A 12,184-nucleotide genomic window follows, 5' to 3' on the forward strand; every position below is an offset into this window, starting at 1 on the left:
CGTGGCAATCTTCGTCTGCGTCTATTAGTCTTATGCATCTCAATCTGTGATATTCGTCTGAGCATTTGAGTTTAGTACTTTGACTTTCTTTTGATCTAGTCAACGTTACAGGTGGACAAACTTTGTTCTTTATCTGACGTGTCTTTCAGTTTGTGTTGTCCTTCGTCTTATATGTAGCTGACTTTCTTTTGATTTATGCTCCATCTTAAAATTATCCGTGGTTGATACTTGACTTTCTTGGGATCATTTTTCATTCTTGTGTTTGGTTTGGCTTCATAGTCTTGTTTTGGCCATCCAGTTTGATGCCTTCATTTTCAGTGCATGAAGTGGTTTGTGTTTCATTCTTCACAACTTGCCTATACTTATATTTTTCTGAAACACTAACACACTTGTTAAAAATAACAATATATATTATATTTGTCATATTCAAAACCTCACTTGAAATTGTTTCGTCTTCGTCTGACTTAACATTAGGGGTGTTCACAAAACTACTTTAAACTAAAAATTTTAAATAACTAAACTAAATTAAACTAAAATAAACTAAACTATTTTTAATAGCTTAAACCAAATTATTATTTTTAGTGCAGTTTATAAAACTAAACTATTAAAATTAATAGTTCAGTTCATAGAGCAAACTAAATACAAGCACAACGTATTGGACTCGCGGTGGCCTGGGGACTTGAGACACCAATATAAATAGCTGGAAGCTCCACATGGAGTACCAAATAGAAACCAACGTTGGCAGCAAAGGAAAATAAAATCTCACCCCCATGGTTCCTAAACACACCACCATCTAAGGAAGAACTTTTAACAAAATAATATATAGTAAAACAAATGATTGTCAAAAATCCTTTTCATTATTTAGTTGAGAGTAGAAAATCTGTTGAGAGAGAAAGTTTTATTTTTATTTAATTTATAAATTGTGTATTAAATACATGTAAATACTAGTATATATATATATATATATATATATATATATATATATATATATATATATATATTGAAGTTTTTATACATGTGCATATATGAAATAATTACAACAAGTTCCACACACGTAAAAAAAAATTATCCAGGTTTACTCAACCACGCAAAAATTACCATGATTTCATTAAATTTAAGTAATCAAGTTCTAAATTATCATTCCTAATGAAAGTTCTTTCTCGATAAATTAAGTGTTACAAAGAGTTAAAAAAAAACTAAATTTAAAAAATGAATTCATAAATTTTTTCATCAAAATGGCTTAGCTTATATTATGTTTATTAGTGAAAAATAAATTTTATGTTTATTTAAAAAAAATATACACACTTTAATATAAAATTATAGTTGACAATAATTTTAAAAATTAAATGTAATTATGTCTAGAATCGATAAAAAAAAAGTGACTTAAATATGTTTTAAGATTTTGCAAGTATGATTATTCTTCTTGTTTTAGTATATATATATATATATCACTATATATATATATATATCACTACTAGAAAAGTGTCATTTTTTTGTGAATTTTCCTACAAAAAAATATTCGCAGAATTTTTTTGCGAATTTTCTTGCAAAAAAATATTCACAGAAATTTTTTACGAATTTTCCTGCAAAAAAATATTCGCATAAATTTTTGCGAATTTATTTGCGAAAAATAATTTACAGATATTTCTTACAAATTTTGCTACAATTTTAATAATCATAGAAATTTTTTTCCATGATAAAACTTGCAGAAAATATTGTAAGAATTTTATTTTGTTTCTTGTAGATTTTCTTGCAAAACTAAATTCGCAAGTAATGTTTACTAAATTGGTAGAAAAATTTTGCAGGTAACTTTTCCTGCGGATTTTCCTACAAATTTTAATCTATAGGTAAAATAAAAAAAATATTTAAATTTATAAGTTTAATATTTAAAAAAAAAACTTCAAGTCCCACATCGATTGAAAATAAAACAATTAAAGAGTATATAAGTTGGGGCAACACTTACCTTACAAGTTGATTTGTATGGTTGAGTATTAAGCTTATAATCTACAATCTTAGAATTTAAAAGATTATGTATCACATGTTGGAGGCATGGAAACAAATGTTTCGGATGAATTCATTATGAGCATTTGAAAGTTAAAAAATTATTAATAGAATTTATATTAATTTCTTTAATTTTTTTCGTAAAAATATTCCTGCAAAATTTTTTGCGAAAAATTCACAGGAAAGTTTTTTTTGCAGGAAATTTTCCTGCGAAATTTTTTTTGCAGGAAACTTTCCTGCAAATTTTTTTCGCAAGAAATTTCGCAGGAAAATTTCCTGCCAATTTTAAAATTTGCAAAAATATATTATCTACGAAGGTATTACCTGCAGATAAAATTTCGTAGAAAAATTTGCAAGAAGTGCATATTAGATTCTAAGAAGGCTTGCTTTAATAGACATATCAAAGTAAGGGCCTAACCATAATATTTTCAAAATTGATTTGGGCCTTTCTTTAGAGAGCAGATACTGTCATATATTAGAGCATTCAATTTTCTTAACTTTCTCTACATGTTGCTACCTAATCCTTCCTTAACTAATAAAATAAAATGAATAGAAATTGATGAGCTAATCTAGAATGCATGTCATTTTTTTTGCCTAAACTTTTATCATGTTTCTATTATCTAAAAGGAGATGATGCATGGTAAAGATAGGGATTTATTTTTTATTTATTTCTTTTAAAATAGGAAACTACGTATATGATATTAATGGAATGATGACCTAAGAATGTACAAAGGGGTATAAAATTTTTTTATATTTCTTTCTTATCTGTTTGCTTATTTTAAAATTTCAATCCACTCTTATTAGAAAAAATAATACAAACAAATTCACACACATGCTCAATCAACGTACACCCACGAACGATCACGCTCAAATCCTTGGTCTGTGTTCCTTGTCAAGAAAAGTGTGTTGTATAGGACAATTCTAATCTCACTGGTCTTTAAGGCTCCCAAGGTGCCCCCATTATAGGGACCTAGAATCTCTGCCGCTGTCACCTGGTAAACTCTAAGGTCTATCATAGTATTTTAGGCTAGAGTAACCGGTTATCACTTTGAGTGTGATTTTTGACAAGGCTTGCAGGCTCTAAGATCGTTCATGGGCCGGTCGTACATTAATCACTCCCGATGTTTACGCTCTCATGCCCGGGGTATAGAGGGAACTATTGTGTGCAAAGGTTTGTGTACAATTATTATTCAAACAGGTGCGAAATTTAAACAGACAAATAGATATTAAAGCCAAATAAGTAAAACAAACAAGTAAAGGGAAAAGATATTTAAAATATTATTCTTATTATGCTAACTTCATCATTTATTTGGGTCTGACCCTCTTTAAATGTCCCTAGTGGAGTCGTTAACCCAAAAAATTTTGATCTTATGACCAATGGATTTGACTATCATTTTGACAAACTCATTAATCAAGGAATTCCTAGATGCCAAACTAATCCTCAACTAATGGTTTTGAAAAGTGAGTTCATGGAGTCGCCACCAATGTTTTACTCAAAACATTGGAAAAAGAAAAGATTCAACCGTTAGATTGAAAGTTCATATCAATTTATATGTGTATGTCAAATTTTATTAAAATTGAACAACAACTTGAGGGTAATCAAAGTATTCATATTTTAGTGTATTTTGAAATAAATATATTACGTCAATTTTTTTTATAAGAATGAAGTATCAAATCATCTTGGATTACTATAAAATTTTGTATATATGATCTAAGAGTAAAGAAATTTCAATCTAACAGTTGGATTTATAAAATTCACATTTAATATAAAGTTATTGAGCGGTGTAACACTTAGTAAAAGTTACACCGGTGTCGTTTGAACCCTCCTCATATATATATATATATATATATATATATATATATATATATATATATATATATATATATATATATATATATGAGGAAGGATCTATTTATTCTAAGAATAAGTCTACGTTCAATAACTTTGATTACCTTCAAGTTGTTGTTCAATTTTAACAAAATTTGATATACACGTATAAATTGATATGAACTTTCAATCTGACGGTTGAATTTACAAAATTCACAATTTATATAAAGTTATTGAGCAGTGTAATACTTAATAAAAGTTACACTAGTGTAATTATAACCCCCCTCTTATATATATATATATGTATATATATATATATACATATATATATATATATATATATATATGAGGAGGGATTCGTTTATTCCAAGAGTAACTATACGTTCAATAACTTATGTTCTACATCAAATTTCAACGATTCAATCATTGAATTTAAAGTTTGTAACGCATACATCAAATATACAAATTTTAAAAAATTTGAAAACCATTTAATACTTCGTTTCATTAATTCAAATCAATGTATAAAATAATTTTATGATTATACGTCAATTTGAATTAATGAAATGAAGTATCAAATAATTCAAATTTTTAAAAAATTTGAAGATTTGATCTATACATTAAAAACTTTAAATTCAACGGTTGGATCGTTGAAATTTGATGTACAACCTGAGTTATTGAACGAAATAAATTTAAATAGACTTATACTTAGAGTAAATAGACTATATATATATATATATATATATATATATATATTGATGGAGTCAAGTAGTGGAGGTGAAGCAATGAAGCTCTTTTGCTTGACTCCGCACTTGATCTTCTCCTTGAGACCTTGAAGGGGAACGGAAAAATGGAGGAAAGAGACTAGGTTTGAAGATCCAAACCTTAGATGGAAGTACTCTAGCAAAGAATGCCAAGGAAGGCTCACAACAAGCCTTTAGGAGAACTCGGATCCCTAAAAGCTAAGCTTAGGAATTGTGATGACTCTTCAAGAGAAATTGGCTGAAGATTTTATTCAGATTTCTCTAAGTTCAAGAGTGATTACACAAGGAGGAGAATTCACTTATATATGCCCTTCATCCTCACTCTTCCCTAATAAATCTTTTTCTTTTCTTTCTTTCTTTCTTTTTCTTTTCATTTATTTTGATCCTCAAACACTTGGGGTGGTGTTAAAGGGTGAAAAAAAATTTCTGTCTTTATGAGTGAAAGATATTTTGTTAGTAAGGCCATCATGTATAGTATGTTTTTCAAATTGCCATGGCCTACCTAGCAAAATATGACAAACCTCCATAGGAATTACATCACATAATACTTTATCTTTATAATTCCCTATAGAAAACTTGACCTTCACTTGTTTATTGACCTCCAACTCCTCATCTTCATTGAGCCAAAAAAGTTTATAAGGTTGAGGGTGAGGAATGGTAGTAAGAGCTAGCTTGTTAACCAACCTTGTACTACAACAATTAGAGCATGATCCACTATCAACAATGAGAGAACAAGATCTTTTGGAAACTAAACATCTTGTATGAAAGATGTTCTCTCTTTGTGATAGTGAAGTGGGACAAGGTTGACTTCTAAGAAGCCTTTTGACCATAAGAATATCACCATCAACAGGATAAAGTTTTTCTATTTCCTCTTCATTATCACTAGCTTCCTCTTCATTCTCATTAGAAGTGGTTGAAGAAGATGAAGACTCTTCACTATAAATGTCTTTTCCCCTAAGTATCATAGTCTTTTTAGTGGGGCATTGAGAGACAATATGGCCTCTACCAAGACATTTGAAACATTTGATCTCACTGGTCTTTGAGCTAGTGTGTGAGGTGATCTTTTTCTTTTGCACATCTTTTTCAATTTCTTGAGTTTTAGAGGGATTTTCTTTGGAGTAATTCTTGAACGAATTTCCCTCTCTCTTGAGATCTTCCTTGATATAAGATTTATAGTTGGTACTTTTAGAAGATTTTCTAAGTTGTTGTTGTTCTAACCTTATACAAAGTTGGACCAAATCATCAAGGTCCTTATAAGGAAGTAACTCAACTCTATCTCTTATATCAAAGTTGAGACCACTCAAGAATCGTGCAATGGTTAGTCTTTCCTTTCCCTTATTCCAACCCTCATTAAATACAACTTCATTTTTTGTCTATATTCTTCCACACTCATATTCTTTTGTTGGAGTCTTTGGAGCTTATCCATAAGCTCTCTACTATAATAAGAAGGTATGTGTGTCTTCTTCTCATAGAACTCCTTAAATCATTCCAATACTCAATGGGTGGATCATTATGGAGTCTTTTTTCCCTAACTAAGGTTGTCCACCAATACATAGCTTGTCCTTGGAAAGCTAAGGTGGCCAAGGGAACTTTCCTTTCTTCCCCTACTTGGTGACAATTGAATATTTGCTCCACTTTCATTTCCCAATCCAAATAGGAATCCACATCCTCTTTGCCATGAAAGGAAAGGAGATCAATTCTTGATTCCCTAACCATTGGCTCTGATACCAAAAATGATGGAGAAGATTGGAAGAAGTGAATGGACTTGCTTCTTGAATCTTCACCAAAGCCACGGATCTTCTTCTTGAGGAAAGCTTCGAATGGAAACCTTGAAGTGAGGAACAAAAGGAAGACTAATTCTCTAAGCTTAGATTGGAAGCATCCAAATTTAAACTTCCTACTTCCTCTTGGCTTGTGGAGCTATGGGAACTTTTATGACTCTTCTTTTTTTGTTTCAATTTTTCCAAAAGTTTTGCTTCTCGTTACTTAACCTTTTGTGTTTCTTCCTCAAGTAAAGCAAGTTGTAATTTTTTTTCAATTCTTTCTTTTACCTCTTGCTTCCTCCAAAGTTTTAGTGATTTCAACTCTTTGGAAAAATGAGAAAAACTTTTTGGAGAGTCCAAATCACTATTACTTTGAGAATGATTACTCATGGTTAAGTTTCAAGTAGATTTTAGTATGCAATGCAAAAAGAAAAATGTTTTTTTTATAGATTTTCTAGGAATGAAATTAGCACTTGGAGGTCTAAGTATACAAATTGCACTATCAAGGGAGGTGAGCTACTAAGAGCCACTTAATAACCAAGCCTTTTCAAGTGGAAATTACTAAATCCCCTTATGGTAATCTCAATTCCACAAAACTTTTTACAAAAATCTTTGATGCTTTATGATTTTCAAATATTTTTCTTAACTTCTATCTAAACGTGAGAAATTAAGAATTACACAAGCTAGTCGAATCAACTAAATACAGCAATTAAAGACAATTAAACAATAGCAAGGATCAAAGATTAACAAACTAGTCGGTTTCCTAAGTGGAAGCTTGAAATCATATGAAATTTTCAAGCCACTTCCACTAGATCTACACGTGAGTGATCTATAGGGATTTAGATATACCTGACCAGCTTCTTAATATTCCCTCCAAGCTATTACAATTGTTTAAAATCAAAGAAAATTGCAAGGAAATTAAGACTAGACTAAAACAGAATTTTAGTGACAAAAATTGCAACAAATTTAGTGAAGGATTTCAACAACAAATTTTTTTTTGATCTTCTAATCCGTCTCTAATTTGAATTTCTTCTTGAATTTTCTTGACCTGTACAATTGACAAACAAATTATAGAAAATTGGCTACTCACAATGATGGAAAGGTGTTATCACTCTTGTGAAGGAAAATTTGAGACAACTAGGACAAATTTTGGTCAAATTTCAAGTCCTTTGGCTTAGTATTAGCAATCCTCTTTCCTTCTAGCTTTTGTGAACAATGTTGGAACTCTTTGCAAGAGTTTAGCACCACTTCCAGCACTGGATATTTTGAAATGAAAACTTGACAAAAACAAAATAAAATTAGCAAGCTTATACCAAAAGGATTAGATAAAGTATGACAAAACTCAAAGATAACCAATAAATGTTAGAAAAGAATGGCAAATCTAAGAGGGGGGGTGAATTGGATTCTATGACCCTTTAAAAATTATCAGAGTATTTAAGATCTTTATTTCACTTTAAACTTTTCTAAGACTGAATTTTCAAATGAAGTTTTTCTAAAGACTTGTTATGAAAATATGAATGCAATATGCTCACTTGATTACAAAATTGTGGTTCAACAATAATGCTCTAATTCAGATTTAAACCAACAAAATTCACATACACTTGTTAATCAAGTTTTATCTTCTTTAAAGTTCAACCAAGAAATTACACAATGTAAAAGATAAGGTAGAAGAAGATTGCACAAGTCTTTTATACTGGTTCAGCCACTCCACATGTGACCTACATCCAGTCCTTAATCAACACCTGATTAAGATTTGTTCCACTATCTTTAAGCAAGAAAGTTTACAAGCACACACACATGCATATACTTCAACACTAAAAGATAACCACTTTCTTGACCCCAAGAAAGCACCTCTTGATAGGACGTCGGCTCTGGCATTTTGTTCTCGCGGTATATGCTGTATAGTGAACTCGTCAAAGGACGAGATCTGTTGTGATGCCACGTGCCGCTGTAGGAGAACGTCCTTGGCTTGGTACGTTCCGCTGAGCTGCTCTATCATGAGTTTCGAGTCGCTGTTGCAACTCACTCTCCGAGCCCCGAGGTCATGAGCCAACCTTAGCCTTGCGAGAAGCGCCTCATACTCTGCCTGGTTGTTGGTCACCTTGAAGCTAAACTTGAGGGATTGCTCCAACGTGACTTGGTTCGGTCATTCCAAGATAATGCCTGCACCACCACCCTTAGAGTTGGAGGACCCGTCAACGTGCAAAGTCCATACCTGTGGTTCTTCGATTGAGGTAGGCGTGAGTTCGGCTACAAAGTCGGCCAGGCATTGAGCTTTTAGGGCACCGCGACTTTCGTACTGGATGCCGAACTCGGACAATTCTACCAACCAGGCTATCATCCGCCCGGCGAGCTCCGACTTTCTCAGAATCTGCTTGATCGGGTAGTCGGTCTTGACGACCACTTGGTGACTTTGGAAGTAAGGTTGGAGATGCATGGCTGCCGTGACAAGTGCCAGTGCGAGCTTTTCGATGGTATGATATCTTTTCTCCATGTCTTAGTGGACTCGATTGATAAAATAGATCGGCGTCTGTGTTTTTGGGTGCTCTTGCACTATAACTGCGCTGATTGTGCCTTCTGCCACCGCCAGGTAGAAGAGGAGGTTGGCTTTGTGATCCAGCCTCTGAAGGATTGGCAGAATAGTGAGGAAGGTTTTGAAGCTTTTGAAAGCCTCCTCGCACTGGTCCGTCCATTCGAAGTTCTTTGGCTTGCGCAGCAGGGTGAAAATGGGCCCTGCCTTGTCTGCCAACCTGGGGATAAAACGGGAAAGGGAGTGATGTGCTTCCACTTGGATGCACATAGAATTTCTTCAAGTCTCCATGGTTCCTTAGACGGATGATCAAGGAAGGATGCTCCAAAGAGACTCAAGGTGGCCGAAGCTTGCTTCCTAGCTAAGGTCCAAAGAAGGAAGGCAACCTAACTCTACAAAGGGAAGCACTCAAGGAGGGTAGAGTAGGGTGCAAGGTGACTTTCGGAGGGAGAGAATTCAAATGAAGAATACTCATTCAATAATTCCAAAAGTAATCACAAGTCTCGGCCATATTGAATATATAGGGAAAATTAGGTTAAAGTGAGACCTTGGGTTAGCCTAAGGTTAAGTAAACCATGGTATGGTTACTTAACTTTAGGCGCCTAGAATTTGAATTCAAAATTCAAATTCTAGGAGCCAAACCCGGAACCTCCATGTGATTAGTTCATTTGGCATGTGATTAGAGAGGCATTTGAGTTGCATTTCGGATCACACCATGTGCATGTGTTGCACATGGCCGAAATGCACACCAAATGTGCTCCTAATTACATGCTAATGTAACTACACATGTAACCTTAATTCACCCCAAATTCACATGACCTCTAAATGTAAATCCTACACTACAAGGCCGGAAATACAAGGCCCAAAGAAAATACAAGGCACCAAGGCCTAATCCTATTCTAACCCTAATCTAATGGGCTTGATACAAAGCCCAACAAAATAAAGTGGTGGGCTTTCCTTGGGCTTGGGCCCAATCTTCATGCATCCTTCTTGCCATTGCTCTAGTAGTTGGGCCCTTAGCCCATGGGCCTCCTCCATCAGGGAGACCACCTTCCTTCCAGACGTTGGACATCTTTCACGGTCTGGGGACTCTGCATCTGAATGATGGCTTTGCACTTTTCTGGGTTGGCCTCGATCCCTCTACTAGTGATCATGAAACCCAGGAACTTACCTCCCTGGACACCGAAGATGCATTTCTCTGGGTTAAGACACATGTTGTGTCTCCGGATCTGGCCGAACACCTCGACGAGGTTGGCAGCATAAGCTTCGGCTGAGGTGGTCTTGACCACCATGTCTTCGACGTAGACCTCTATGTTTCGTTCGATCTGTTGGTGGAAAACCTTGTCCATCAGCCGCTGGTAGGTGGCTCCTTCATTTTTGAGGCCGAAAGGCATCACCTTGTAACAATAATTGGCGCGGTCGGTGATGAACGACGTATGCACCTCATCTGGTGGGTACATCATGATCTGGTTGTACCCGGAGTAAGCGTCAAGAAAACTGAGAAGGGCGTGCCTGGATGCTCTATCAACCAGTTTGTCGATGCTAGGCAAAGGGTACGAGTCCTTGGGACATGCTTTGTTTAGGTCGGTGTAGTCGACGCACATGCGCCACTTCCCCGAGCTCTTCTTTACCAGAACCACATTTGCCAGCCATGTGGTGTATCTGACCTCACGGATGAAGCCGGCGTTCAGTAACTTCTGCGTCTCGGTAATGATGGCATCCCGCCTCTCGCCACCGACTTTCCTCTTCCTCTGGGCCACTGGTTTCACCTCCTTGTGAATTGCCAACCTATGACAGATGAATTTAGTGTCTATACCTGGCATGTCGGCACTGGACCATGCAAAGAGGTCGGCGTTCTTGAGGATCTCAGCTTCGAGCTGTTGCTGCAATTCCGGGTTCAACTGTCTGCTGATTTTCGTGCACTGCCTAGGGAGACTCCCGATCTGGAGGTCATCGAGCTCGTCGATGGGACTTGGTCGTTCATCATGGGAGTCAGACCTCGGGTCGAGGTTAGTGATATCCACATGGGTGATGTGAGCCACTATGGGGGGATCACTCCGGCAACGCTCGTCGGACAAGGAGACCTTGAGGCTTTCGGCATAGCACTGCCGGGCTGTCTTCTGATTTGCCTTGACAGAGATAATCTTGTTGTCAGTCCCGGGGAATTTCATGGTGAGGTGCGGGGTGGACACCACTGCTCCGAGTTGATTTAACATCGGTCTCCCAATGATTATATTATAGGAGGTGTTGGCTTCCACGAGGAGGTATCAGACCATAATCCTCCTTATATCTAGAGAGGTTCCGAAGGTCGTCAACAGATCCACGTACCCTCGAGTGTGAACTCGTTCTCCTGCAAATCCAACTAGCGACTCTGTGTGAGGCTGGATAAGGGAGTGAGGGATATCTAACCCGTGGAACGTCGGCCTATAGAGGACGTTAGCCGAGCTTCCTTGGTCAATCAACGTCTGGTGGACCTCCCAATTGGCGACCTCCACGACGATGACCATCGAATCATCCTGGTTGGGGCTGACGCCAATGTAGTCGTCGTCAGTGAAGGTGATTGGAGGTAAGCTTTGATGCGAGGCAGAGGTAGCGAAGTGGACGTTGTTGATGCTACGCAAATGTCATTTTCGTGCCGAGCTGCTAGAGCCTCCCCCTGCGAAGCCACCTGCAATTGTGTTAATGACGTCCCGCAAGGGGGCTGACCCTGTCTCCTGGCTTACCTCGGCCTGTACTGCACCACCGGTGTTTTGCTGAGAGCTAGAGGGTTGGTCCGTGCGAGCTCCCGAACCGCGACCTCTGCCTCGCCCTCTTCCACCGTAGCTTCCTCTGTGACCCTATTGTCGTTGGACATATTGGCTGAGGTGACCTGCTTGGATGAGTTCTTCAATACGGTCTCGGAGTGTGTGGCACTCTTCAGTGGTGTGACCGTGGTTTCGGTGGTATTGGCAGTGTTTGGACTTGTCTGCACTGTTGGGAGTGTGACCCGGTGGTGGCAGGGTGAGTAGATTGCTATTACTTGCCTCCTCTAGGATGTGAACTCGGGGCGTATTCAGGGGAGTGTAGAAGTCGTATCTCCCCCCTTGCTTGTCTTAGCAGTTTTCTTGAACTGGCTATCATTGGTGACCTTCATCTTGTCTTTGTGGCCACTGTCGGGCTTCGCTTGTGATTTTCTGCGAACCTGGTCACGGAAGGCAGAATGTTCTTCCATTTGGATGTACCCAGCAGCACGGGCACGGAGCTCGTCCATATCGCGAGGAGCTTTACGACATAGACTGTCGATGAACGGTCCAGGCTTGAG

This window comes from Cajanus cajan, chromosome 8, assembly GCF_000230855.2.
Source record: "Cajanus cajan strain Asha chromosome 8, NIPB_CcT2T_4, whole genome shotgun sequence".
Classification (NCBI taxonomy): domain Eukaryota; kingdom Viridiplantae; phylum Streptophyta; class Magnoliopsida; order Fabales; family Fabaceae; genus Cajanus; species Cajanus cajan.